The 26,152-nt window shown below is 44.1% G+C and overlaps 2 pseudogenes; one reads left to right on the top strand and one right to left on the bottom strand.

Moving 5' to 3' along the window:
- The first annotated feature begins 303 nt into the window (after window positions 1-303).
- On the top strand, window positions 304-26,064 carry LOC147448989 (uncharacterized; annotated as a pseudogene).
- On the bottom strand, window positions 14,817-16,126 carry LOC147448990 (uncharacterized; annotated as a pseudogene).
- Window positions 26,065-26,152: the final 88 nt, after the last annotated feature.

The following is a 26,152-nucleotide window of genomic DNA, read 5'->3' on the forward strand; positions in this document are numbered from 1 at the left end:
CAGGTTTCCGACAGTGCACCATGGCGTTGGCATGCTGGTCGTAGCTTTAATTCTGACAGCCTCTGTAGGAGTGCAAGTTGTTACGTTGCCTTCAGCAGAAGGTCTCCACCTCTGGAGTGAGTAGATGCCCGCGACAGGCCGTCAAAGCCCTATGCAGAGAAATCTACACGTCACTTGTCAGATAGCAAACCCAAAGGTTTTCTTTGGAGTTTTGCAATTTTGTGGTTTTACTGTCTTCCACAACCTAGCAAGGGTTCTTGCATTGATCTCTCCTCGGATTTGCTGACCTTCTCGAGCATAGGGATGACTACCCCAAAGACCCCTTCCAGAACACGACCGAGTTTTGCAGTTGTGGTAGCAGCCCCTAGAAAACTCGATCGAATCACTAAGCTTCAAGCAGCTCTTGATCGAGTCTTGGAAGAGAACCTCGAGCTCAAATCTCGCCTCCGCAAGCTAAAAAAAGGTGGATGCATGAATAGGTGGACTTACTACCTGTGTCTTGAACACACTAGCACGTTGGTAGCTACCTCCCAAATCTAAAGGTGAAGGGAAACTTTTGAGTGAATTTAATAATGATATTTTAAAAAATGCGACAGAGACCACGATCGAAGGTTTAACACGCCTTTCCGTTACTGTCTCTCTCTCTCTCTCTCTCTCTCTCTCTCTCTCTCTCTCTCTCTCTCTCTCTCTCTCTCTCTCTCTCTCTCTCTCTCTCTCTGTGTGTGTATGCATCATGCTAGAGCTGTGTTAGACTAATTATACTCAATTAACTCTTTTCCTTTAAATTATCTCTGACCTTTCCCCCTTTTTGGATTCTCTCTCTTACTCTGTATCTAGCTCTGACAATGATAATCGAGCTCTGTAGCTTGTGCTAGCCACTCCCAAAGGTCTTTTTTCCATGGGGTACTTATTAGAGGGCAGGTCCTATTTCATACGGGGGTTTGCTTTCACCTTTTGGAATCATTGGCTATGAGAATTGATTCACCTATTTGTGATCCTGCTCTCAATAGAGCATCCAACCATGGCAATTGGTGGTTAAGGTGGGAAAAGCCACTTGGCTATAGTTGCCTTATAATATACTTTTTTCATTATAAATCTTTTTCATTTTACTGGCCAGGCGTGATAGGTTAGTCTTGAATGCCATTATGGAGGGGAATGAGGGGTTCTTCTCAATCTGACGCGCGCTACTTTTGGGAATTCTCTAAGCTGTAACACCGCCCGGATTTATGGGGTTTTGGTGGAGTTTGATGAGGGCTCTACTGTGGTGAACCCGCTTCCTGGTTAGCTGTTTTCATGGTGGGCTCCAAGGCCAGTTGGGGGTGGCACTAAAGAGAATGGGATCTTTTGCAATCTATACATAAGGTGAGCACTTGCTCACTTAGTTTTCATTCAACATATATCTTTGGTTGCTCCTTGGTAGTGTCTGTTGCTCTGTTTCGGCTCCCTGCCCCTATCAAAGTGCACTCAAGCTCTATGGGCCCCAGCAAAAAAGCCACTGCTGAATCATCTGAGGTAGCATCATACTTGGTTACTGGTTTTTTCAAAATTTTCATAAATTAATGGCCTCTTGGAAAATTCTATTGCATGGTTTGGTCTTGGGGTGTAGGATGCAGACGATGTTGATGGATAAGAAACGGATAGTATTTGCTGCATACTGGTGCTCTTTTTCACTATTGTCTAGTTGAATCTTTTGGATTTTTGGGTTGAGGAAATCCTCTAGTGATTATAGGTGTTGGCCGGTACCTTTTTGGTGTCTCTCTATCCCCCGTTTCTTCTTCTTCTTTTACATAGCCAGTAAGTTTTTTTTCCCTACTGTGTGGTTTGACGTATCATGGAGGAAATGCAGATGTGTGCTTTCCGTTTTTACTGAGAAAAAACTATATTTCTAAGACCCATGTTTGAGAATCTGATGGTCTCTGGTAGTATTGGTGGGTTCCTTTTTGCAGATGGCCACTATTGGTTGCCCTTCATAATGACATTAACTTGTAGCCAAATCAAAAAAGGCTCCCTGGAAGATGATTCTTCTATGGTTAGCCGGATTTTTCCTCATCTAGTTCTGGTAAGGACTTAAAGGTCAGTAGAGTTACCACTTAAATCTACAGGAAATGTTAGCAGACAGTTCCTTTGGTTTTGTTTGAGGAATGGTGGCCATAGCTTGGGCTATGGAACACCTCTAATATTTGGTAATGAGCATAAGCTAGCTGTGGGTAGCCCCCTACTATGCACTACATTTGGCAAAAATACCACCTGGATTTTTTTTGGACGAATGTACGTTCCTCTACTTACCACTAACAACTATTATTTCATACTAACCTAGGGTTGACTTGCATGTTATCATTGCTCTATGGTTTGTTGCTTGAGTGTGTCGCAAGATGTTGCCTATTGCTATATTCAAAGGCATTAATGCTATGCCCAATATGGCTGGGGCTAATAACACTAACTTCATGCCAAGATATAGGTTCTTTCTTGCATGTTTTGCAGATGTTATTAATGACCCCTTTTTTTTAGGAAATACCTACAGCTACTAATCCTATTTGCTCTTTCATCATAACTACCTCTTGTTTGGGTGTATTCTACTTTGCTGACACACAAATGTATGCAGTTTGTTAGTGTCAAAAAACCTTTGTAAGAGACTAAATTAGTCTGCTATGTTACTCTTATTCTGGCTGGTTTTTGGTATGGCAGGTTACTCTATAATAAAGTGGCATGTTTGCTATAGTAGGACATGACTGTCCTCCTCAATGTACACAAAAGGACTAGCTACCTTTCCCTTCTAACTGATTCATGGTTTGTGTTTCTGGTGGATTAGCAATCTATGTCAGCTGATTTGTTGTGGGCATACTAATATGATAAGTCGGCTATTGATATGACACGTGAGTTGGCATGCGCTTCTAAGGTGATTCTAAGTTCAATATGTGAACTCTTAGAAAATATGGCACAAAATCTTTTTTCTCTGGTTTAGAATACCTATTATGATTCTGGCAGAATTTTATGGCAGCAAAAACTATTGTGACTCACCTTTTATCTATTTACCTATCCATAATAGCGGACACTAACTGGTTTATGACAGATTGGCATGTATCCCAACCACCTGGCATCACATTGTTTGGGAGCTTCTACCTTACTAATCCATAATATCTTTCTAGGTAAATCTGGTTCGAGTATCTATCGCTAACTTCCTACAGTTGATGTAAAGGAATCTTTTTTGCAGGGCTGTTACAAATAGATTTCTAAACATTTTTAATGTTCTTTTTTCTCACTGCACTCAGTTTTGGACATGAACCTAGTCTGGGTTCTGATCTACTGACTCACCAATAATGACTATCTTTGATTTTGGCTCACAATGTATTGAAAATCTGGCTAGCTGAGTTAACATGAATAGTGAAGTACCTTTGTTTCTCTTTGAGCTATGTTTACAGGCTGTTTGCAAAAACATGGTGCTAGTGAGTGTCACATACTTTGACGGGAACAACAAATCAAAATCTAGATGGGCTATTGAGCAGATGATTACTTTCATTTGATTGTACCCTGTTTGGAGAGAAGTAAAACTAAATATTGCTTAGCCCACTAGAAATCTATGGTTAAGGAAACTTACTATAACCTAGCCCGACTGAGCTATATTATGCTAATACTATACAACTGATTCTGACTGGTTGCATTCATGAACCTCTGATAGTAATTTACGGGCTGAGATATTGCTATGGGCTTCAGCAAGAGCCTGTAGTGAAGGATGGAAAGTAATAAATGAATTTGATTGGTTGGGTGTACTGGTCTCATGCTTGTGCTCTTTGAGATCTTTTTCAGGGAGAATAGATTGAATGGGATGTCGGGTTGGTTTTTTTACCAACTGATCTACTACCAGTAAAAGGTCTTTTTGTACTGGCTACTATTTTAATTGGGGTTTACTTGCTTCATCATACTAATTACTTGGTCGGGATTATCTTGCTTCGTCATACTAATTACTCAGTATTGGAATTAGCATGAAGATAACCTATATGGTTATTTGATGTAACTTTGACTTCAGTGGATTAAGGGGCTTGAATACATTAAATCCTGAAAACTGATGTGTTGAAGGAAATCTAAAACTTCTTTAAAAACAGACTATGTGTATCATTTTTTTAGAGGAAAAACATTGAAAATTCACATTGGAACTAAAGTGTAAAAAAATGTGCATTGAAAGTTTACTGTAAATACGGAAACTTAACCTAACACTTTGATGATTTATGGAAATCGTAGCCTTTTTTGCAAAGGATTTTTACACATCGCTATCATTTAAACAACATGAAATACTTCTTAGGTCAGTACCAAGGTGACATGGATGACAACTAGGTCACCCCAGTTGCCTGTTATGCGGTTTGAAAACTAACGAATAGGTTTTTTTCTTACTGTGGATGCAGGTAAGGGTGTCCTTTCCTTGGCTGCTATTTTGAGGAGATGTGATGTTGTACACTCATATTGTAAACACTGAATTAAGACCTTCTTTCCCTAATATGGCCTGATACTGTGATGTATATTTTTTTGATAATCGAAAAGAATACATGATTTTGTACTATAGACTGCAGACATAGGTCTTTGAAATTTGTCTCATGTGTTATGTATATTGTAAATAGATTAAACTCTCTCTCTCTCTCTCTCTCTCTCTCTCTCTCTCTCTCTCTCTCTCTCTCTCTCTCTCTCTCGCTACAGTTCCCATCTCCATAGCTGAGCACGCACTCTCTCTCAGAGTAGCTTGCCTTCCTCGATTACTGCTCTCTCTCTCTCTCTCTCTCTCTCTCTCTCTCTCTCTCTCTCTCTCTCTCTCTCTCTCTCTCTCTCTCTCTCTCTCTCTCTCTCTCTCTCTCTCTCTCTCTCTCTCTCTCTCTCTCTCTCTCTCTCTCTCTCTCTCTCTCTCTCTCACACACACACACACACACACACACACACACACACACACACACACATTGCATGCGAATCCCTAACTGGTGTTTAGGACTTAGCTTTGGACAGGGTACCCACTTTGGCATCCTCTTTCCACCTCTCAAAGAGTCACAAGATGGTGGAAATCATTCTAGTTGAGGATGTTGTGAGTTTAACAAGTAGCACATGCCTTTGTTGTGACTCAGTCAAGTGCAGCTCATGCAAACAGAGTGTAATCAAGGATTATGAAGCAAACCGAAAGTGCACATATCGCGAGAGAATCAAAGAAAGGGAAGCTAGAATTAAACAGGTCGATTTTAATGAATTTCAGCACCGCAAAATTACTACACAAGTGATCATGTTTTTCAAGCAGTGCACAGAGGGTCTTGAAAACAAGGCAAAGGAGGAAATAATCAAGAGCATTCTCAAGCATCGAGCATTGAGAGACCTGAAAATTCAATCTACAGGAGGTGAGGTTTCCAATGATGAGCAGAGGGTATTGATTCATGGAATGCACAACACTCTCAAGGTAATCAAGAGACCAAAAAGCTTGACAGAGTTGTTTATTAAATGGGTGAGTATCATGATGGTTATGAATTCCACAAGCATAAAACCAAATATAGCAGCTGCATCGAGGCTTGTTGGTATCCATCGAAGGAACTTCTATGCAGCTAGATCTCGATTGAAACAAAATCATACAGAACTGCCATTGCATTTGTGTGGGCGACAACCATACACAAATAGTGTAATTACAGAGGAAGTGAAGGCCATAGTGGTGAGCTTCTGGACTCACAATACTCGCGTATCGCCCAACAAAAAGGATGTGTGTCGAAAGCGTATTTCACGCAAAGTATTCGATAAACACCCACTGCATCTTCTTGAGCAACCCCAGGTTTGTTTTGACTTCTTGAGTAATTACAAGCTTATTTTAATTGACAATTATGGCATTGGTTTGGTTGTACTTCAGTTGACTGTTGTACAGTTTTCTTATTGTTGCACATTGATTTAGACCTAGTAACTACCACTGCCAAATAGTTACTATACATGACTGGTAGCCACCATTGTGATCCTTATAATTACCACTGTTAGACTTTGGTAGCGTCCATGTTGTCCTCGGTAAAGGTAGCTACTAGTCTGATAGGGGTTGCTACCAATCTGCCATGGTGTTCTTGGTAAATTTGTTGGCTACCACGTTCAACCTGCTAGTTTACAGTCTCATAGTCATGATAAGGTAGTCACCAGTCTGGTAGTGCTTTCTACCAGATTGGCATGGTAGTATTGGTGTACTGGTAGCTATTATTTTCAACTTGGTAGCTATCAGTATCCTAGTGCTAGCTGGAGCTATCACTCTAAGAGTAATAGCTTCCATTTTGCCATGCAATCTTGGTGGAAGCTACCAGTCTGCCATGGCAATCTTGGTGGAAGCTACCAATTTGCCATGGCAATCCTGGTGGATTGGTAGCTATCACTGTCAACATGGTTGCTATCAATTTCAACCTGGTAGCTACCCTTAGGTAGTCTGATAACAACCAGCCTTACAGTGCTACTCATGGTAAAGGTAGCCACAAGTCTTAGAGTGCTTCCTACTATTAGACTCACGCTCTTGTAACTTTTCTCCTTCCACTCATCACAAAATATTAGTTACCATTCTGAGAGTAATAGCTTCCACTCTGCCATGCAATCTTTGTCAACCTGGTAGCTGTCACTGTCAACCTGGTAGCTACCACTGTTAACTTGGAAGCTACCCTTAAATAGTCTGATAACAACCAAGTCTTAGAGTGCTTTCTACTATTAGACTCGGGCTCTTGTAACTTTTCTCCTTCCACTAATCACAAAAGTATTAGTTACCATTCTTATACTAGCTCCCACCAGATTGATCTTAGTTTTGCATGTCAACAATAAGTTATGATTTTGCTAATAAGTGTACTGAATATCATTATTTAATGCAGGTAGAATTCTTTCTTGCCTTCAAACAGAGTCACCCAAAGGTACAAATTCACCAAAGGACATTTGAAAAGCTGAAACCTTATTTTGTACGCAAGCTTCGAGATCGCTATAGCTGCTGTTGCATCACTCATATTCAAATGTCATTCTTGAGGGATGTTGTAAACCATATAAGGAATATTTCTTATGGTGTGCATGGGAAAGAGTGTAGTTGTCAATGTGATATTTGTGGTGAAAATTTGAAATGTAGTGCTCAGACAAATCAGTGCCCTAGCCTTACAAACCTTTGGGAGTCAGCTTTATGCTCGAAGGCTAGCGGGTCAAATTTTTTTACACTGAAGTGTTTGATTGGTGAATGCTCTTCGTGTGGGCCTTCAAAGAAGCTACCAATTTTCCCGATTGAAGAGTTAAATGGTGCACGCATGGTAACAGTTAAGATTTTTGAAGACCTTGAAGTTGGCGAAACAGATTCAGGGAAAAAGAGGAAAAGCAAAGTTCTTTCTCACAAGGAGATGCAGTGCGGGCAGCTTTTCATACTATTCAAGGATCATCTGAGTAAGTTTATAGAGCACAATTTTTTTTATAGATGGCAAGCCGAGCAGTTTAAAGATTGTCTACGTATCTTCCCTAAAGATGTGGTAGTGTCAGTGGTGGATTTCGCTGAAAATTACACTTTCAAAGAACATACGAGATCCAATCGATGCATTGATTTTCTAGCCAGGTGAGAATCTTCGTTCACATTACATATGTGAGGATTGCAGGTAGTGTCCAAAAATACTATCATTTCTATATATCTGATGATAAAATCCATGATTCTCTTTTTGTCCAGCATTGCTTTATGCTCCATTATGGTTGGTTGAAAGAGCTAGGCATATTGGTCAAAGAACATTGGGTCTGGTCAGATGGAGCAGCCTCGCAGTTCAAAGCAAAGAGGCCTTTTTATTTTTTTGCTCGATATGGAACTCTGACAAGTTTGAAAATGACACATCACTTTTCAGGTTCAGGTCATGGGAAGGGCGAACATGATGGTGCAGGTGCTGTTATTAAGAGGCATCTCACTCAGGAGCAGTTAAAGCCAGACTGTGTGAAATTACAATGTGCAACAGATGTGGTGCCATTTTTGAGAGAAACCATGTCCAATGGTCCTACAGCCACGTATTCTTCACAGGTACAACCAGTTACTCGACTGTTCTGGGAGGTCAAAGTAGGTGATGTGGCTACTCCTTAACAAATGGAAAACTTCTTAGGTATCAGCAATTCTCATGCTTTTGTAGTGCTTGTTTGCAAGGCAGCTGGAGGAGGTGTTCGAACAAATCACACGTTTTTGCATGGAATTATGTTAACCTTGAACCTACAGATGATGTCGAAGATGATGATGAGATTGAAGAGTTTGCATATGAAGGACATCATGATGCGTTGAGTGATGCACTTCATGTTGGTGACAATTTTGTTGTTATAGCTCCTCATGACAATAAGGAGCTTGTGGATTTCTATGTCTTGAAATGTACAGCAAAAAAGACTCAAACTAAAGCTTTGCTAAGAGATGCATGGGGGAATGTTTGCAATTCCGGCTCATTTGTTGTCAAAGGAGTTTGGTACGAACAAGCAAAAGAAAATCCCTATGAGTTCAAGCTATTAAATTCTGAGCCTGAAGCCACCTTGCAATCCACCTTGTACGAGCTATTAAGTTCCCAATGCAGAAAGTGGGACGTACAAGAAAATTCTTACTTTCCTTAGAAACATATTAGGCTATTTACAATAGCACTCCTTTTGATGTATAGCATTCCTGGTTCTAATCTAAGCTGCTTTTGATGGCCCTTTAGCATCTTTTCTTTTTTTTTTCTTTGGGGGAAACTTTGTAATGTCTGTGCTGAGCATCACCCTGTTTTGTAATTTCTTGAATTGTGTCTAAAATGCCTACGTGATATCTTGAGGCAGATAGCATGAACACTCTGTCGAAAGCCTTTCCCTAAAAAAGGAGATGAGGGCAACTCCAGATGAGACTCGCACATGCAGCCGGCCATTCAAGGGTTCAATGCCCCTGACCGAATAGCCAACCGATGATGGATCTCGCACATGCACAGCAGGCGGTTGCTCAACAATTGTGTTGACAGAGGATAAGGTCAGCTTTTGCAGGCCCGCAGTAGTAGGTGTTAGTAGTCTTTTGCAGGCTCATGCTTCTCTCCCACCTTCGCCATCGGCATCGTTATAGCTGAACGTCGTGGGGGCGGGGGGGGTCATCACATTGGGGGCGATAAGGAGTCGTTCAGAATAAGCGCAGGGACGTGCAAATGTGGCAGCACTTTTCGAACGTTCTAGGCTGCATGTGCGAGTCCTAAGAGACGATGGACATGTGACTCTGGTAAATGTTGAATACATCTGATTGTTGGAATTAGGGTTGCAGAGAAACACACACAGCTTGGAGAAGACGAAGGAAGCTCAAGGCACACAATAGAGAGTGTGTTACTTAGTGTGCAATGGAAAGATAGATAGCCCTAGAGTGATGGGCGTATATACAATGCACGGGGGAAAAAACCTCCTAAAGAGGGAAAAAATGCCCCGGCGGTCCTAGTGTGTTCACACACATCACTACCACATGTATATGGTAACAAATCCCCCCTGGAGTGATGCGGTGAACGAGAGCTGGCACATGAGTAAAGGGAAGTGCCATGCCCTGAGGACAGGATCAGTCCACAAAGGGGAGTAAGCCCAAAGCTTTGCGGAAAGCTTCAAGCTTCTCACGAGACAATGCCTTTGTGAAAAGATCTGCAAGGTTGTCCTGTGTTGGCACATAAGCCAAGCTGATCTCTCCTGCTGAGAGCCTCTCCCTGACATAGTGGTAATGCACCTCAATGTGCTTTGTGCGAGCATGAAAAACTGGGTTCCTCGCAACTGCCAATGCGCTCTGACTGTCAGTGTAGATAGTGTTGGCAGTGTCCTGTCCAACACCCAAGTCAGCCATAAGGCGTCTGAGCCATACACACTCAACCGTAGCTGTGAAGACTGCCCTGTACTCAGCCTCACAACTCGAAGTGGCCACAGTAGGTTGCTTCTTGCTCAACCATGATATACATGAACTGCCAAGCATGAAACAAAAACCACTTGTGGACACTCGCGTGTCAAAACAACCAGCCCAATCTGAGTCCGAAAAAGCATGTAAGTCTGGCGGCAATGATCCCCCCTTGGGATAAAACAAGCCAAGATGTAAAGTGCCACTAAGGTAGCGGAAAATCCTCTTGACAGCCTGCCAATGCTTAGACCCTGGGCTATGCATAAATCTGCTGACCTGCGAGACTGCAAACTGAATATCTGGCCTCGTGTTGCATACATAAATGAGGCATCCAACAGCAGTTTGGTAAAGAGTGACATCAGCAGGATCGCCAGCATCATGTAGACTCAACTTCAAACCTGTTTCCATGGGAGTGGCAATAGGTTTGCAATCCTCAAGTCCAAACTTACATAGCAATGTCTCTATGTAACTTTTCTGACACAAGGCAATACCACCATCACACTGCTTAAACTGTATACCCAAGTAATGATGCAACAGCCCCAAATCTTTCATCTTGAAAGTAGCATTCAAATCAGCCTTAAATTCAGCAATATGTCTCTCATTTGGTCCAGTGATCAGCAAATCATCAACATAAAGAACCACAATGAGAAATACATCATCCTCACGCTTTACATACAATGTGCTTTCTGTTGGACTGTTACGAAAGCCTCGTTTAACCAAATGAGTGTCAGCTTTCTCATACCAAGCACGAGGAGATTGCTTCAACCCATACAAAGCCTTCTTACATTTGCACACTTTGTCCTCGTCCTTTTATGACAAAACCGCGAGGCTGCGTTACATAAACTTCCTCAAATATGTCACCATTCAAGAAAGCAGTAACAATGTCTGATTGATGTACATCCCAACCAAAATGAGCTGCCAATGCACATAGAAAACGCACAGTAGTCATACGACAAGTGGGAGCAAAAGTCTCTTCATAATCTATGCCTTTTTGTTGTGCATAACCCTTTGCAACAAGTCGAGCCTTATGGCGATCGATCTCACCATCCGGCTTGCGTTTCAACTTGTAAACCCACTTCGTACCAATGGCCTTTTTGCCAGGAGGCAAATCACATAAAGTCCATGTGTCATTCTCTATAAGTGCATCATATTCTGATTTCATGGCAGCAATCCAATTTTCTGAATTCTGTGCTTCATCAAAAGACAAAGGCTCCTCAACATCATGTAAACTAGACACAGCCAAAGCATAACAATCTGATGCATAAGATGCATGGCGAGAGCCTGAACGAGTACGACTAGATAAAGGTGCATCCAATTTACTGTCACGCAAAGTGTGCACCAGCCATTTTGGCATACCTCTAGCCTGCTCATTTTCAGCCCTTTCCTCATCAAGTACATCATGTACATCTGCATCGGTAATAGGCTGTTCTAAAACATTTTCAGAAACCCCCATAGGCTGTACATTTGCCTCATTGGAACTTACATTCGTATTTCCACCACTGAAAAGAGGCAACAAAGTGCCATAAATGTCCTGTGAGCTTACATTACTGTCTCTAGTACATGACAGCAAGGGTTGAACAGAATCTTCCACAAACACTACATCCCGTGAAACCAAAATACGTTTTGTTTGCGGATGATACAACCTGTAACCTTTGCTTTCAGCACTATAACCAACAAAAATACATTTGACAGCCTTATCATCCAATTTTCTGCGCTGCACTTGTGGCACCAAAGCATATGCCAAACAGCCAAAAACACTCATGTGCTCAATAGAAGGTTTTCTATCATGCCATGCTTTATATGGAGTAATAGACTGCAAAGCTTTCGTAGGACACCTGTTAAGTACATAAGTGGCACACATGATGGCCTCAAGCCAAAAAGAATGCGGCAAAGCTTGACTTTTGACCATACATCGTGCCATTTCCGTTAGTGACCTGTTTTTCCTCTCAGCAACACCATTTTGCTGAGGTGTATAAGGCACTGTACATTGGTGTTTTATCCCACGACTAGCCAGAAATGCATTAAATTCATGAGACATATACTCCCCCCCTCGATCGGAACGGAGGGTGCCCATAGTACATTTTGAGACATTTTCAGCCATAGCCAAAAATTGTTTGAAGCACATAAAAACTTCGGACTTTGCTTTAAGCGGAAATACCCATGCATGCCTGGAGTAATCATCAATGAAAGTCACGAAGTACAGGTAATTGCCCAAGGACGGAGTTTGCATGGGCCCACAAACATCACTATGCACAAGCTGCAACCTGCATGTGGCCCTAACTGAACCATCCTTTGGAAACTTAGAACGCTGCATTTTACCCAGAATACAGCCTTCACAAACATGTTTGATAGGTGCTTCAAGAGGCGGCAAAGAAGCAACCATATCAGATTTCTGCAAACGCAGCAAACTGGCAAAATTCAGATGACCAAAACGTGCATGCCAAAGTTTTGCATCTAAAATAGCCCTTGAATCTGCAACAGCATTTGCAAAATTTTGTCCACACTTGTCATACAAAGTGAGCTTATACAGCCCACGGCACAAAAGCCCAGATGCAACAATTTCATCACCAAAACTGAGATCATGAACTGTACATCTGTCATCCACAAATTTGACTACAAGTCCAAGTCTAGCAAGTGCGGATACAGACAATAGATTCTTCTTGATCCCAGGTACATAAAGTGCATCAAAAAGTGTGAAGGAACTGCCATTAGCAGCAGTGAGCACAATCTTTCCAACTCCCTGAACTGGATAAGAGGCGTTGTTGGCACAAGTGACTGAATTCCCATGAGGGACAGACTCGAGAGAGGTAAACAATTCACGATGTGAGGTAATGTGCTTTGTAGCACCACTGTCGAAATACCACACATGTGAATCTGCAGCAACTGACAAGCATGCATCATGGACAGCAGGATTGTAAGTGCACTCTGCGCTAAAAGCCCATTCTGCATCAACATCAGCATCACAATCTCCTTTCACAGAAGACTCAACAATGGCTGCATTTGTAGTGGAACCAGCATTTGCAGTGGAACCACGCTCTTTCTTCTTAGCCTCTTTGGCCTTCAACTTAGGACACGACTTGATCAAGTGATCATTGGCTTTACAATAATGGCAACGCATCTTCTTTTTGCCCTTATCACCAGAATTGCCAGACGAAGTGCTGCCAGCAGAAGCATTAGGAACAGAATTTTTGCCACTCGCAGCAGAACCATAAGAAGTGGCTGCATTACTGTTACCACCCTTTCTTTGAGAAGCAATAAAAGCCTGTTCAACTGCACGCTGCCTAGTCCTGTTTTTTCTAGAAAGTGACTCTTGCAACAGCAATGTGCATAATGCATCAAACGTGACAACTTCAGGATTTCCTTGGGTCATCAGTCTCCAAGTACTAGCAAAAGTCTGGTAGGAATCTGGTAAGGCATCAAGAACAGTCTGCACAAGGGAACTGTCAGAAATGACTTCACCTGCAGAAATGAGTTGCTCATTGATATCCTTGACACTAGCAAGGAAAGTGTCCATATCATCTTCCTCATGCATAATCTTCGACTCTAGCTCTTTACGCAGCAAAGCAATTTTAGCCTCATTGCGGCTTGCATAAAGACCTGCTAGAATATCCCAAGCCTGTTTTGCAGATTTTGCTGAACAGATGTGAGGAATAATGGTGCGCTTCACAGACAACGCAATCAATGCATGAGCCTGCGCATCCTTAACATCCCAACGAGCTTGTTCTGCTGTAGGCAAAACAACTCTAACAGCTGCAATCCTTGCAGCAAGACCTGCAACATCCTCAATATCGCCTACATCTTCAGAACCAGGACGTACAGCAATGCCCTGCACAATGTTCCAGACACCTTTTGACACAAGAACGTGTTGCATCATATAAGCCCACATAGGGTAGTTGTCCCCATCCAACCTGTCCTCAGCAGCAAACATCTTGAACACATCTGTGTTGTTGTTGTCAGCCATGGTAAATGCTGCACCTGATGTGAAAACTGCCCTAAAATAGGAGAAATGGAGCGGGAACAATTTGTGCTATATAGCACAAACCGTAGAAGACTATAAGGCACCTGTTATGCAGAAAACGGCACTGACAGAAAATCTGAACAAAATGACGAAATAACCTGTGCAGTACTGCCCGTAGTGGAAACGGAGGCCGAAATGAGCCCAAATCAAAATTCTGAGCAGACCAAGCTCTTCGAGCTCCCCCAAAATATTTGTCGACCTGCGAACGCTTGCCAAAGCTCACTGAAATCGGAGAAAGTGAGCAGGCGTGTGCTGGAGCAGCTGGCGACTAAGCCCGGGAGGACGTGACCTGCTCTGATACCAATTGTTGGAATTAGGGTTGCAGAGAAACACACACAGCTTGGAGAAGACGAAGGAAGCTCAAGGCACACAATAGAGAGTGTGTTACTTAGTGTGCAATGGAAAGATAGATAGCCCTAGAGTGATGGGCGTATATACAATGCACGGGGGAAAAAACCTCCTAAAGAGGGAAAAAATGCCCCGGCGGTCCTAGTGTGTTCACACACATCACTACCACATGTATATGGTAACACTGATGCATGAATGATCATGACCACTAGAACCAACCCAAGTGCCCACCATTACTCCCACGTGTACATTAAGCCATAAGAAATAAATCATCTCCACAACAGATGTAGAAAAATTAAACAAGTGTAGCTAAGTAGCTGCAAGGGTAGCTACTATGCACATTGGTAGCTGCCCTTAACATTTCCTGGTATTGGAAGTTGTGTTAAGTACTTGTAATTGTGCAACGGTGGAGGTGCAGTGATGAACAATGCAAAAACATAAACAAGTGTACAAGTTAACAAAAGCTGCTTTGCTACATTGAGCATTGGAAGCTGCTTTACTACATTGTGTCATCATTACAAGTGAGCAAAATACTCCATAAGTCAGTAAATGGCTGACTATTTACATCGCTTATCATGGTTACATGTCAGGATAATATATCTAGACGTAATACTCTAGACGCCACTTCTTTGAGATCCTAATGCTCAGGTTATCGATCGGTCTCGGCAGTGCACAGTCCTTGGCATACTTGAGGCGATCTTCCGCACAAAGCCAAGCCATGAGCCAAGATCTTACGGTTGTTGTAAGATATCCTTGAATCTCACTGAGATTCTGATTTTCCCTATTCTTCACAATGCAGAAAGTGCCTGGAGGATTCCACAGCTGCTTGTAATGTGTGTCATCCACTAGAATTGTGGACGTAGCAGTGTAATGACCTCTTTTCTCCCATAAGTCACTTAGCTTCTTGTAAAATACAAGCTTTCCACCAGTTATCTTGATTCTTGCATCTCTTACACAATCCTACTGTGCAAGAATTTCCTTGAATTGGGGAAACTGATCAGGAAAGCAGGCACTCAACAGGTTTTCTACTTTAGTCTTCATGCAGCAGGTCCACACAAATACATCAAAGTGCACAAGGCACCAGTCCAAGAATGCAGGTGCATCCCTTTTATACCCAGCAGACACCCCTCCTATGTCTACAATTTCTAGATCATTCCAGCAGGCAGGCTTCCGTGAACGGTACCTCTTGTCTAATGAAGTCAGCAGGACACCATTAATATCAAGGATTAGAGCTGGCTTACTCTCAAACAATATGTTCCCAGGATCCTCCATGGACGAGACACTGTCCCATCATCGTTCCTAACATAATCTGCAACACCACCTGCACCTCCTTCATCCTCCCTTTTCCGAGAGACCGTCTCATCATCGTGCCTTACATATTCTGTACCACCTACACCAACTGCACCAGCTACACAACTTGCATCACCACCTGCATCCACAGATGCATCACCATCTTCCTAAGGTGGTTTAGACTTTTCATTGGTAATCTCTGTGTCCTCACCTGCACAACTTGCTTCACCACGTGCATCCACATATACATCACCATCTTCCCAAGGTGATTCAAACTTTTCAATGATAATATCTGTGTCTTCACCTGCACTGCCTGCAACAACTGCACCACCTCCATCCATAGATGCGTCACCATCTTCCCGAGGTGGTTCAGACTTATCAATTGTAATATCCGTGTCATCACCTGCACCAACTGCACAACTTGCATCACCACCTGCATCCACAGATGCATCACCATTTTCCCTTCCTGGTTCAGAATTTTTCATGATAATCTCCGTGTCCTCACCTGTACTGAGGACAAAAAACTCCGTGTTTTTATCCTCTTGGTCATCAATGCTGCTAGCACATGGGACTTGGCCCTCAACTCTAAATGAACCATCTACATCAGGAGGGTCTTCCATAGTAGACTGTGCTATCATACTTATTATGTGATAAAGATTGTCAATGTTGTTAGTGGCAGCATCTGAACATAAAAACAATAATGAGATAAACAACAATGATGGACAGGACAAAAAGAAATTTATTTTGGCTTTCTTAATTCATAGGAAATGGAAAATTGTTACAAAGCCAAAAATGGCGACAAGATTTAGGAAAAGAGCCAAAAATGGGGATAGGCTACAAAGCAAAAATATCGAGACTATGTTTGGAGTCTTTATCTGACTTTGGTTGTTGTAGCACATTTTCTTCCAAATTCCATGTTACTATTTTCTCCAGTCTCTATGGCTAATTGGTCCTTTGATGTCTTTGTTTGCCCTTCTGCATCCTCTGTAGGCTTTTTGGCAGCTCCATCTGCAAGAGAGAAGAAACAATCAACAAGAAGGAACCTTAAACAATATTATCTACCTTTAGGAAAAAACAAAACCAGAAATAACACCTGTCATCTTTCTCTTTCTTTGCCTTTGCATCATTTGTATGGTCTGCAGGATGGAGGGACTGGTGTCTCTGGCTAACACTTCATTGTCCTTCATTGATGAAGGAATATTTTCTACTTGATCTCCATTGGAGGGACTAGTGTCTCTGGCTGACACTTCATTGTCCTTCATTGATGAAGGAGCATTTTCTTCTTGATCTCCATTCTCAAGACTATACTTCTCTAACAAGACTTCCTTCTCAATTGTAGTCTCTGGCTCAGCCTCTGCAGTCATGAAAAGTATTAAGGAATTAAGAACTTGTTGTTTCAAGTTACATGTAGCTATAGCATGACAATGGAAGCTACCAGACATGATAGTGGAAGCTACCAGGAAAGCAATGATAGCTAGCAGCACTATCCTGGTACTTTTTCTGCACATCATCCACTGTATCGATCGGAGTTTCCTGGGGTGCCTCCAAATGATATGGAGTCCTCGTCATTTGCCGCGAAATATTAGGGGCAGAGGAGGAATGGAAAGCTGCCCATCGCTGCTTCTTTGCATGTAATTTTCCTGGATCCATATTTGTGACAATACTTTCTGAAAACAAGGTCCAGTCAACCTGTCCCTTCAACTGCTCATATAGAAAGCCTCTAGCAAATCCTTTAGTCACCTCCATACCATAATTTCCAGGAGGTTCTGGATACACAGATGTGAACAATACATAAAACCTGTTTCAGAGCTCTGGCTTCACATCTCTACATTTTACTTTGCTGCCCCTCTTCGGCACCTCCTTAAAGCATTTCAACCAATCTTTGTTGGTGAAATCTACCTCAGTTAGCAGCCGAGCATCCACTCCAAAGTTGGGGAGGTCATATACTTCATGTGCTTGACGCTTTGTCATGCAAAAAAATGTCTTCCTTTCAAATGACACATATGGAGTGCACCAACGGCCTTTGCCCTGTAAAATACAGGGAAAAACATAAGACCATAGTTGTTTCCATACAGCAAACACATACGGGTATGGAAGTATGATTGGAGTATGGTTCAACACTTAAGCTTGAAACATACACGGCCATAAATTTACTGAAAACTTAGATAACTTATGCATGGTGAGCATTTATAATATCACAATTTTACAGAATTTTTCACATTAAACATCAATTGTTGCATTGAGCAGGAGCAGAAGCAGGCTGGGCATGTGCATGAATAGGTGGTACAACTACCTGTGTCCCAGACAGATAGCTACCATGTAACTACCACCTTGGTATTTCTTTGCTAAATGAACTTTTTGATTGGTAGCTGGCTAACATAATGCTACCAACTTGTTATGTTTTTTGCAGAATGCTGAATGCTACAATCTTGATTATCTCTGATGCACTTTCCCTATATTAAATGAGAGTTGCAGGTGGTAGCTACCACACTGATAGAGTATCACTGATTCATGCTTCTTCATAGCACTATGATTTGCAATCCATACGAGTATGGTCCCAACTATGCACAAGACATGACTGCATGTGCAGCCTGCCAATTGAAGTTCAGTAAAAAATGCAATGTGCACAAATATATATGCTTGAATGCATGCATGCATGCATGCATGCCTCTACACAGGTTTTCAATGCAAGCTTGAATGCATGCATGCATGCCTCTACACGGGTTTTCAATGAAAGCTTGAATGCATGCACATTAGCTTATGGAGCTTGAATGCATTGATGGGAGCAAAGCGAACCCCGAACCCCGACGACCTCTAAAACACCGGGGGCCGAACGGCACGCCTCGAGCCTGTCACGATAAAGCGAACATGGGGCACCACCTAGCTTTGAGCGGCTAGGACGCAAACCACGATGATATGAACACCGCAAACTTACACACACACACACACACACACACACACACACACACACACACACACACACACACACACACACACAGAGATTAGCCGGCTAGGGCTGAGTGTGCAGAACACGCGAGAGAGGGAGAAGGATGGGGTGAGGTGGTGAGGGAGGGAGAGGATGAGGCGGGTGTGTGTGGACAGGAGAGAGAGAGGGAATTTCATCTGCTACACCGGATGGAGCCGTAAACGGCTAAGAGAGAGAGAGAGAGAGAGAGAGAGAGAGAGAGAGAATAATAGGGGAATAATAGGGCTGCGGGCTCTACACAGAACGAGAGAGGGGGGGTGTTGGCTGCTTGCGCCTACACAGGCTATTCGGGCTGAAGAGAGAGAGAGAGAGAGAGAGAGAGAGAGAGAGAGAGAGAGAGAGAGAGAGAGAGAGAGAGAGAGAGAGAGAGAGAGAGAGAGAGAGAGAGAGAGAGAGAGAGAGAGAGAGAGCATCTTATCTCTTGTTTTGCATGGCGGCTCAAGGACGAGAGGATGGGAGCGAGTCAATGGGGTGGGGAAGAGAGGGAATATCTTCGTGTTATCAGCTTGCATAGAGAGTGAGGGAGGGGGTGTGAGAGGGGGTGTGTGTGGATAAGAATACGGGAGAGAGCGAGTTTGTATGCGGCTATGGGCTCGACACAACGAGAGAGAGAGAGAGAGAGAGAGAGAGAGAGAGAGAGAGAGAGAGAGAGAGAGAGAGAGAGAGAGAGAGAGAGAGAGAGAGAGAGAAAGCGATTGAAGGGGGTGGTGCTCGAGGCCACTCCTGGCCGAGGGTGGCCAGTAAGGGGGGGGGGGGGGGGGGGGGGTCATTGAGGGTCAACGGGGTGCGGGTAAGAGAGAGAGAGAGAGAGAGAGAGAGAGAGAGAGAGAGAGAGAGAGAGAGAGAGAGAGAGAGAGAGAGAGAGAGAGAGAGTGATTGGCCATGGTAGGCAACGAGGGAGATAGAGAGAGAAAATGGACAGGCCACCTACATGGGTTGTGATGAACAGCACCGGGCCACCTGCGGCCTGTGACCATCACCTTGGCTGTGAGCGAGAGAGAGAGAGAGAGAGAGAGAGAGAGAGAGAGAGAGAGAGAGAGAGAGAGAGAGAGAGAGAGAGAGAGAGAGAGAGAGAGAGAGAGAGAGAGAGAGAGAGAGAGAGAGAGAGAGAGAGAGAGAGAGAGAGAGAGAGAGAGAGAGGGAGAGAAAAAACGGAATGGTTGAGGGGAAGAGAGAGATGGAGGCCTATGAGGCTGGGGTATGGACAAGTTAGGGCCGTGAGGTTGGCCAGGGCATTGCTTAAGCCTTGTGATGGTGTTTCTAAGGCTTCAACAAGGGAAAAATAAGTGTTTTTTCTTTTTTTCTTTGATTTCCAAAAATCGGCCATCATTAGCCCTCCCCTTTTGGTTAGAGGCATTCATGTCTCTAGCTCTGACTCTGATTCTTTTTTAGCTGAGCTGTAGGAGCCGATATCGAGTTGCCTTCAGAACTAACCATTCCATTTGGCCATTGGTGAGATTTCTGAGATATTCATGAATTTGCAACAGGTCCAGGTGATAGACTGCTCCTTGGAATAGTGTCAATTGATTAAACGGTAATCCCATGGCTTCCAGAACTTTGTGCCAATGTCCTCCTAGATCCCAAGTGAAAAATACGATCATTGTCTGCAATGTCTGAACAATAAAATTTGCAAGCCAAATTGGACCAAAAATGTAACCACTAGTAGCGAGAGGGGAAATGAGCATCTTGGCTCTTACAAAGACAGAACTGAAAATTAAGATTCCAAAGAGTGTGCCAAGAATCCACCATATATGACCGCCTTGTTGGTGTGGTGAGCTCAATTTGTCTTCAAATCTTGCTTATTGCTGTGATTGGGAAAACCTGCAAGCATATCATGCTTCTTTTGGGTGTGCTCAAACATGTCAGCTTCCTTTTTTGATGCTAGTAGTAAGCCACCTACCTTGCGGCTTAGATACAAGCATAACCCACTTATCTCTCTCCATAGAGAGGATGCACTATTTGTAAAAAATCTCACCAAATTGGGAATGAGGCCTTCATTCTTGCATTCTATCAACCTTTTGTCTATCCATGGCTCCTTAACTCTTATCTCCATGTGATCTTATCTCTATATGTTATAGCGGCTAGCCATAGCCATAGGTCTTATGCATCCCATGCAAACACAATGCTGTGTTGTGGAGGAGTTTGGAACATCCTTAAAAGGTTGGCAACATATTGATCATCAAACTTACTCTGAACACCCTCACATAAACTGGAGGCATTACCCATCTCCAAGTTTATAACACCTTTCAGTAGACTAGAGGCATTACCCATCTCTAAGTCTATGACACTACACCATAAAGTCTTGCTCGGCTGCCAAGCCTCTGGAGCAATATCCAACTCCAAACCTTCAGTAATACTTACCTCTTTGTTATAGTCCTCTAGTGAAACTTCCTGGATGCAAAATTCCTTTAGCTTGCTACACTGTCCTTGGTCCATGTTGGTGCACGGGCTTCTGTTCTCAAAGCCCTCCCCCTTGCTTGATATGTTGTCCATCTTCTGCAAAGACTTGCTAACAGGCTGATTTTACTCTTCTCTTGTTTCTTCCATGCCCTTTGCATTCCTCTTACTCTGATGAGGTCTAATCAACACTTTACACCTTCTTACCCTTATTGCCCAATGTTGTCGATTGATCGCTTTGGTGCCTATTTCATCCAGGGTTAAAGATGTACTCACCTTTGTAACACAATTTTCTTGACTTAACTCCCCCACTGGGGTAGCATCTTTTGATTCTTTAACCTCTTGTCCCGCTGCTTCAATCCTTTGAATAAACTTCTCGCTTGATCCTTCTTCTGTTACCTTCATCTTGACCTCTTCTGCAAGACCAATGAGACTTGGTGTGCGGGTACCAATTGGTGGTGGGCGTAAGATGAGTGTAAGTGGTGATTGTGGTGGTGGTTGCATTGGTGACTGGCATTGAACTGGTGGGGCTAGCTGTGGTTGCATGGCTGGTGGTGGGATTTGAATAGGTGAGATTGGTTGCCTGGGTGGCGGTGGTCTTGCCCTCGGCGGAGAGATCTGAATCTGCCTCCCCCCTCTATTGAAATTCTGCCTCCTTGGATGTGGACAGTAATACATACCATGGCCGTCTTCCCCGCAATTGTAGAAGTGGTACTTTTGGTTCTGCCTTCGTGGTCCTCTCCCTTGTTCTGGATTCTTGACCGGTGCATGCCCTTGCTGCACCAGATGCACGGATAAACTCTCTAGTTGGGTGGTGATGCGACTCAGCAGGTCTTGCTGCTCTTCTGATGCCTCTTGCTGTTGGGCTCCATGACTGGCTGTTGCGGTCACTGGGGTTGGTTGGACCGAGCTTGTTTTCTCTGACTCGTGTACCCTTGCTTGCATGTGCAGCTTCTTGTCTTTAAGGCGGGCTACTTCGACTGCCAACTCATATGTTGCAGGAAACCTTCCTTTCACCTTCTCTCTAAGCGGCGACCATAGACCAACAATGAAACGGTCCTTCTTTAGGAAATTAGGCGCTCCTTCGCCTTCCTCCAGTGAGGCAACCCATCTCTTTCATAAGTCCACAAATTTGGACTCGTAGGTGGCATACTCTAGCAGACTTCCCTGCTTCAATTCCGTCAGTAGCTGCCATAGCTTCTCCGAGGTTATGCCTCCACCAAACCTCTTTACAAAAGTAGCCCTTAACACATCCCATGCATTCTTGGTAGTTTGGGGCAATGCATTATACCAGGACTTGGCCTCTACTTTCATCAGTAGAAGAAAAATTCGAAGTCGTGCAGCATCGTCATCTTTGTTGCAGACGACACAAGCAATGTCGAAATCATCCAAAAAGTCGGTGGTGAGATCTTCTCCCTTCTTTCCACTGAATGTGGGGAAAGAAACACTTGCCACGGTAGTGATTTAGGAAATTAAAAACCTTTTTTTTCTTTTTATAGATTAATGACAGTAGCGGCTCATAGCGGCTTTTTACAAGGTTGGGTGGGTAGATTAAAACAGGGTAAACAATGGGTCACAAAGCTAGAATAGAATAAAAATGCTTACATCAAAAGAGTGGTAGTAATCCAGGAGGGGCAAGATGATGGGGCGTGGAGATCTCAGGATTTCATCAAGCATCTCGGCTCCGAATAAGAAAACAATCTTTTGCTGGTAGAATATCTTCCTCTCAATATACACGTTTACATGCATGTGTTACAAGAAGCGGAAAGGAAATACTTCTGGCCTATTGTTATTATCCATGCCGGGTGTAGGGCAAGGATCTTGACCACTAGGGTTGCGTACCTCAGGTGTGACACCTTCACCACATGCTCCTACCTCCTGTAGTAGTCCGCACAATCCTCCACATTAGGTTCAAAACAGACTGGGCGAGAAGAGTCTACCTCAATCGGCTTTCCATTCTGCATGCGGTGATGGCGCTTGGGTGGTCGAATCTTATTTGAATTCTCTAGGCCTAGAGAGAGTGTAGGCCCACTTGTGTCCACCAAATGCTTTAGGCCTTCGGACGTAGACTTTGTGGTTGATGTAGTTGACGACTCCTCTCAAAGCATTAGAGAGAAAACACTTGGTGCTACAGTAAATCTGACTGTCGTGAGAGTGCCACAGTTTCCAAAAGTAAAACTCACCGTTCTTTCTTCACTTCCTCTGTCGGCACTCATTGACACAATGCGTTGGCTGACAGCACTGATGGCACTTCATAGGCCTCCCACATGATGCTCTCAATTTGTGGTTAGAACGAGCAACACGAGATGGAGGATTTACCTCTTGAATACTGACGACACTGTAGCTTGGCAGTAGTACTTCGATGAAGGCGGTTAGTGCCTCCTTAGTCTCCTCTTCTTTCGTCCTCCAGCTAGAAAATTCCTTCAGCCATTCGTCCATGATTGATGGCGTGAGTCACTTTCAACATTGTAAACTGAAGGGTCTTAGAAGCCCTCCTTCGTGGGGGCACCAAATGACGGGAGCAAAGCGAACCCCAAACCCCGACGGCCTCTAAAATGCCGGGGGCCGAATGGCACGCCTCGAGCCTGTCACGATAAAGCGAACAGGGGGAACCACCTAGCTTTGAGCGGCTAGGATGTAGGCCACAATGATATGAACACCGCAAACTTACACACACACACACACACACACAGATTAGCCGCCTGGGGATTAGTGTGCAGAACGCACGAGAGAGGGAGAGGGATGGGGTGAGGTGGTGAGGGAGGGAGAGGATGAGGCGGGTGTGTGTGGATAGGAGAGAGAGAGGGAATCTCATCTTCTACGCCGGCTGGAGCCGTAAATGACTGAGAGAGAGAGAGAGAGAGAGAGAGAGAGAGAGAGAGAGAGAGAGAGAATAATAGGGCTGCAGGCTCTACACAGAACGTGAGAGGGGGGGGGGTGTTGGCTGCTTGCGCCTGCACAGGCTATCCGGACTGAAGAGTGAGAGAGAGAGAGAGAGAGAGAGAGTGTGAGTGAGTGAGAGAGAGAGAGAGAGAGAGAGAGAGAGAGGAGAGAGAGAGAGAGAGAGAGAGAGAGTAATGAGGTGGCGGGGAGTTGGGAAATGCGTTGTGGGCCTCCGACAAGAGAGCGAGGGAAGGGGGGGGGATTTTGGCAATGGAGTGGGTAAGGGAGGGTGTATGAGAGAGAGAGAGAGAGAGAGAGAGAGAGAGAGAGAGAGAGAGAGATAGCATCTTATCTCTTGTTTTGCATGGCGGCTCAAGGACGAGAGGAGGGGAGCGAGTCAATGGGGTGGGGAAGAGTCTTCGTGTTATCGGCTTGCATAGAGAGCGAGGGAGGGGGTGTGAGAGGGGGCGTGTGTGGATAAGAATATGGGAGAGAGCGAGTTCGTATGCGGCTATGGGCTCGACACAGCGGGGAGAGAGAGAGAAAGCAAGAGAAGGGGGTGGGTTCTCAAGGCCGCTCTTGGTCGATGATGGCCAGTAGGGGGGGGGGGGGGGGGGGGGGGGGGGGGGTCATTGAGGGTCAACGGGGTGCGGGTAAGAGAGAGAGAGAGAGTATTAGAGAGAGAGAGAGAGAGAGAGAGAGAGAGTGATTGGCCATTGGTAGGAAACGAGGGAGATAGAGAGAGAAAATGGACGGGCCACCTGCATGGGCTGTGATGAACAGCACCGAGCCACCTGTGGCCTGTGACCATCACCTTGGCTGTGATGAGTGAGAGAGAGAGAGAGAGAGAGAGAGAGAGAGAGAGAGAGAGAGAGAGAGAGAGAGAGAGAGAGAGAGAGAGAGAGAGAGAGAGAGAGAGAGGGAGAGAGCAAAATGGAATGGATGAGGGGAAGAGAGAGATGGAGGCCTGCGAGGCTGGGGTATGGACGAGTTAGGGCCGTGAGATTGGCCAGGGCATTGCTTAAGCCTTCTGATGGTGTCGCTAAGGCTTCGGCAAGGGAAAAATAAGTTTTTTTTCTTTGATTTCCAAAAATCGGCCATCAGCATCTACAAACATCTAGCCTCTAACTTAGGTTTGCTTCAAAGCAAGCTTAAGAGAGCTTACATGGACCTTGGAAACAAGTTACAACAATAAATTGTGCAGAGACAACCAGCAACACTAAGATGCAATAGTACCTTAGTGTTGGGAGTTACAACATCTGCCATTTTTTAATGTTTCTTTGCTATAAGAGTGCAGGGCTTTGGTGAAGGAGTGAAGACCTTCTTCTTCCTCTTTCCAGCAGGGGAGTCCGAGGGTGGATCAGACGAGGGAGATGAATGACGGGCCCTCTTCCGCCTCCCAGTAATTGTGGCCGATTTTGCTTTAGCTACAAGAGCTGCTTGGCCACCTGAGTTGCCCTCCCTCTGCAACCACTAACGAGCAGGAGGCGTCATGATTGTGGAGTAAGGTGCCCCCCCCGCACTACTTTCACACACACAATTGAAACTGAAAAGATAATTTTTAAAGTTTTTAAATCCAGCTCGCTGCTCAAGCCTTTTGATGAACAATTTTCAAATAAAACCTTATAAAAGATTCTCAATGTTTACTCACCTAGCTACCAACCAGCCCACCCCCTTGCTACCACCCCCAAAAATGGGTAGCTAGTGTACCACCTATTCATGCATCCACCCAAGAACGCTTCGATTCTATGGTTGACCTCGCCATCGACAAGGTAAAGGAGGTTGAGGCAAAGGTTAGCCAAGCACATTCAACAACCATCGCCGAAGTACAGACTTGTGTAACAAAGGAGCTCTGTGAAAGAAGACTTCAAGAAGAGAACGCCATCAAGGTACACATCGGTGGACTCCCTCCGCCGTGGTGCACAGTTGAGGATAGTCTTAAAGAAGCAATTACAAAACTCAACGACATTCTTGAACCAATCAACATCAAAACCAGAGACGATCTCTTGGATCAATGATACACACCGACATGTGCGCCATGAACATTGTGTCCTTACTTTCAAGGATAAAGAGGAGCGGGTGAAGCTTCTACGTCAATCCCATCTCCTCAAAGGAACAAAGCTTTGGATTACTGAGCTGACCACAAATCAACTTAAAATAAAAAAGGACGAGCTCAAGAAGATGTCTGAAGCCCGCAAGCAAGGCAAATGGGCCGTCTATCAAGGCAGTAAAACTATCATTCAGGAGTTTCGAACTTCAAAAGGGGCTCTCCCCTCAACTGTTCCCCCTTAGATTTTGTTCCCTCTTTCATTTTTCTCTTGATGGACCCTCAGTCCTTAATTGATACGTATCTCATGTCTTCACATATAAGCATGCCACT

This window comes from Adiantum capillus-veneris, chromosome 10, assembly GCF_014529385.1.
Source record: "Adiantum capillus-veneris isolate H3 chromosome 10, ASM1452938v2, whole genome shotgun sequence".
Taxonomy (NCBI): domain Eukaryota; kingdom Viridiplantae; phylum Streptophyta; class Polypodiopsida; order Polypodiales; family Pteridaceae; genus Adiantum; species Adiantum capillus-veneris.